This window comes from Artibeus jamaicensis, unplaced genomic scaffold (genome assembly GCF_021234435.1).
Source record: "Artibeus jamaicensis isolate MK-2021 breed Jamaican fruit bat unplaced genomic scaffold, CSHL_Jam_final contig_685, whole genome shotgun sequence".
Classification (NCBI taxonomy): domain Eukaryota; kingdom Metazoa; phylum Chordata; class Mammalia; order Chiroptera; family Phyllostomidae; genus Artibeus; species Artibeus jamaicensis.
The window spans coordinates 11,848,878-11,853,510 of NW_026521924.1; positions in this window are offsets into that span (position 1 = coordinate 11,848,878).

Below are 4,633 nucleotides of genomic sequence, written 5' to 3' on the forward strand. Positions count from 1 at the left end.
CCAGAGCAGGCTTCTTCCCAGGTCAGAGCACACACAGCCTCCTGCAGTGTCCACGGCCAGCTTCCTTCAAGGCCTGAGGTCCTGGACAACAACCCAAGCCGAGATCTATAAGAACAGGCTAGGCATATTTTGACATTGGGGTTCTCTTATTCCTGCTTTGGGATCAGGGCATACGGCCCTCAAATCTACCTCTCTGTTGGTGCTTCTCAGAAGCACTCCTAGGAGAAAGGTACCCACTTGCAGCATAGCCAGACCAAGTTCTCTAGAATGTATAAAAGCTATCCCCAGTCATCTCTTGCAAAAGGCTGGTGCTCTGGGACACAGATATAGATTCTAACCCTCAGTGACACCGAGAGGTACCTGGTCCTTCATGCTTTCATTCATTCACTTCTTCATTTGTTGATTTATACTTCTATCCACTGACTCAACAAACATTCACTGAGTCACTTCAAGAGGCCAGCACAGCACTAGCCACTGAGACAAAAGGACAAAATGCCACAGTCACTGAAAAGCCCAAGAAGCTCACTAACTCCAGGCATCACAGGTAGACAATAGAATTACAAAATACAACTCTACAGAGGAACAAATCAAAGACAAGGGGACCCCAATGAGGAAGTAAATAGGATTTCTGCAGACTAAGTGATGAACTTGCGGAAGAGAAAGAAAGGGAGAACTGGGAGGATCTCATGTATGAGGCATGAAGAACACTGAAGTCAGGAAGGCTAAGCCTCACCTCCTAATTTTTTTTCCTGGGACACTTGGAATTTTTTGCTTTCTCCATCTTTCCATTCCTCCAGGGAATCATTCAAAGTAAATCCTCATTTCTTCACTGTCTTCTCCAGAGACTGAATCTTGGCCCAGGAGAAAGGAAATGGAAAATGGCTTTGGGCCATCTCATTTGTGAGCTGGAAGGCGGACATCCCAGCAGGAGCTGTCTCAGCCTCCCTAATTGGGATTGGAGTCATACAACCCTGCCTGGCCTCTCAAGTTGATTATAGGTCACTTCCTCTGAGTTGACTGACTTATTTTAATTCCGTGTTAGGAAATCTCCCTCATTAGCATTTGCTGCTCCATTTGGGGGGGTCATAGAATTTGTCAGGTTAGCAAAGTTTATCCCTAGAACTTTCTTATCTTTATTTTCATTAGCACAGAATATCCCCATGGAACCTCTTCCCCACTCATCCCAGTTCCCTGTCCCACAATAATGAGTTTTCAGAGGCTGGAGGAGAGAGCAACCTTGTATGTCACCTCTACTAGGAGGTAAAGAAATTTGTGATGTAATGAAAAACACTGGCCCTGCTTGGTATGGCTCAGTGGATTGAGTGCCAGCCTGTGAACCAGAGGGTTGCTGGTTCAATTCCCAGTGAGGGCACATGCCTGGGTTGCAGGCCAGGTCCCCAGTTGGAGGTTGGGCAAGAGGCAGCCACACATTGATGCTTCTTCCCCTCTCTCTAAAAATAAGTAAATAAAATCTTTTTTAAAAAAAGAAAAAAATAACACTGGTTCTTGGAGTTAAAGCACCCAGATTATAAGAAGGGAGTTTCAGGCACTAGTAAAGGAAGGTGAGAGATTCCCTTTGGCACTGGGTAGATTAAACTAAAGAGGGATTGCTTACTGTCTGTCCATGAAGTTTAAAGCAATGCTAGCTGAGTCTCTGTCCCCACCTTAATTCTCCTTTTACATTCCAGAGCCAGGTGGGTTGGAATTGTTATTGTACCAGCCAGAAACATGCATCTTGAGCCTGGTCTAAAAGGTGTCCACCAGGCCTGGGTAGAGTGTTAGCTGGGAGTTCAGAGCAGCCAAGCTATATGTTCTTCTCACCATCCACCCATCAGGCATTGCCTAACTCATGCCCACGTTGAGTCTTCCTGGGACTCTTGCTCTCCTGCAGCATGCACAGACTGGGTGACCATCAAACGTATTCCCTTTTTTTACTGGGCACTTGGCTGAACCATGTTCCCCCCTTGCGTCTAAGTGGGGGCAGGATGTGGACAGAGGTGCGGTGCTTGCCTCCTAAAATGTTTACGGAACCCTACACACTCCTCATTTGTTCTTTAGGCCTTTGAATGTAGACAAGCTAGAGGAGGATTCCAGGGCCCTGGAGAATTCCTAGGCTCTGAGAAACAGTAAAGCGACACATTACAAGGAGTTTAGATCCCTGAGTTTTCCTTGCCCCATGGAGCTCCATCAGTGAGAGCTGCCCAATCAGGTACATTCACATTGGATGTTGAGTAAATGAGAAATAAAGTCTCATTGATCTAAACCATGGAAATTGGAAGTGTGGGGGGAAGATAGTATAGCTTTTAACTTACTGTAGCTAATCTACCCAACTCTGAGAATTTTCCCATTTAATGGGTCTTCCATATTTGCTCAATGTCCTGCTTCCCAGCTTATTTCCTCCCCTGAAGAAAAAAAAAAAAGAATATCTCTTAGGAGCAGAAGCAAACAGTTGAAAGTAAACAGTCACCCAAGGGTCCCCGGAGCAGTGGGCCGCCTGCCAGGCCCTGGGTAGGAATATTGTTCCATTGACATCTATCCCCAGCCTTTTTCATTTCTACTATGATGAGAAATCTAGTCAGTAACTTCTAACTGCATTAATTTTAGGCAAACATTAGCATAAATAATCAAATCATAAATTGGACTCAAGTCCCCTGCAGCCTCTTTGACAGGGGTGGGGCTGGGAGGACGGACTGGGAAGAATCTCCTTCCTGCAGAAACAAGGTCCCTTCCTGAGAGGTGGCCGGCCCTGAGCATCGCTCTGCCGTCCTGATGGTGAGAGAGGGTAGCACCGAGCCCTCAGCCCCTCATCTAGTGGCCCCGCTGACCGCAGAATTAATCTGCCATAAATGACACAATTAGGGGGATCAGCAAGGCTTTGGTTATAGGTCAGGTTGTAGCCAAGGGCAGGGTCACCCCAGTAAATGCACAGGTCAGACTAGGGCTCCAGACTAGGGCTCCTTTGCAACGGAAGAATACAATGCAAGTCCATGTTCTTCATAAAGACTGACCCCAGAAAGGGCAGCTTTGGCCACGTTTGCAGGGTTGTGCATGATTTTGTACGTGTTTGGGCTCCACTGCTATTCAGAGATGGGGAGGTACTGGAAGAGATTGGATTTTTATTTTCTTTGAAGATTTAATTGAAGATAATCTCCAGGACCCAGGCATCCAACGCAGAGAAAACTGTTGTCCACAGCAAAGGAAAAGCTCTCCTCCTAATCTTCTTGGTAGCACTCCTGCCACCTGAATGTGAGCCTGGGGACGACAGGGACTTTGCTTTATTCAGTGTCACATCCCCAGTGCCAGGAATAGCTCCTGGCATAAGCTGTTGCTTAGTTAAACTGTGTTGAATGAATAATAAAGGTTGCCCGGGCTTGGTAGTGTGGAAGGGAACTGGGGGTCGACTGGCTCCCCTCCACAGACAGGATTATCAGGAACGCCTTCTCCTGCGTTCTTTCCCAGTCGGCATTCTGACTCTGAAAGTGACAGCCACCGACACCATCTTCGCCAGAAAGGAACAGGCCCAGATCTTCTCAGTCCCTGCACAGCCTCTGTAGTGTTTCTTCAAACCTCCTCTTCAGAGGCTGGCATTCAGGTTTATCAGACGAGGCACTAACTCAGTTGTGGGACGAACCTTTCGTTTTCTTTCTTCTCATCCTAAAGGGGTCTCAGGAGGAAGAGGAGATAAGCACAGGTGTTTCGTTTTTCGTCTTGAACAGAAGCCATGCCACTGGATCACAAAGAACCCAAGGGCCGGCGGGGTCTCCAGGGCTCATCTTGCTTTTATTTCCTCTCTGGTAAATTATCGAGGACACAGGTAAAGACAAAAGATGTGGTGGGGAAACTTGCGGAGAGCCTTGGCAGAGCTTGTTCTAAACTACTATTCTAACAGCTTTGGCTGCCTGGGCTGGGGAAGGGGGGCCAGGGGCCAGGGGGTCACCCACCTCTCAACATTTTGTGCTTTTCCTCCAAAGCACTTTCTCATCTAGGACTCAGAGACCTCCTACCCAAGTCATCCGCAGCCAGTGGGTACCAAGGCTGTGAGTTCTCCACTTCCCCCCAGACACCTCTCCAACAGGCTCTACTCTCCCTGGCGTGGCACAAGCCCCCCTCATCCCGCATGGGTACAACGGTGCTGTCCTCCCTGCAATTCCTCCTTCCCCTGCCACCTGGAGTCCCCAGCTCGGTGCCCACATGACAGCAGCCTGGCTAGTATTTTCTTTTTGTCTCTCCATACCCAGTCCTACCCAGTCAGCAAAAGGCTCCTCAAACTCTGCACCTGGGTCCCTGGTTCATTCCAGCTCCACACCCCTTCTGCCCTCGGTCCTCCCTGTGCAAATCTTGCCCCACCAAGCCCCATTCAGCTAACAAACAGAGACACTGCTCAGGAGACTTAACATAAATTAACCCATTTAACTTGGACGCATAAAGTAGACACTACTCTCACCCTTGTTGTAAGAATGAGGAACTGAGGCACAAAGAAGTCAAACAGCTAATACGGGGTGGAGCCTAGATTTGGAGCCGGACTGTCTGACCCCTCCCCCTTAACCACCCCGCCAAGTGTCCTTTCCCACCCTCCAGCGCTTAAACCCTCGCTCCCCGGAAGGAGGCCACTTATTTAGTGTGGCGAGAAAGT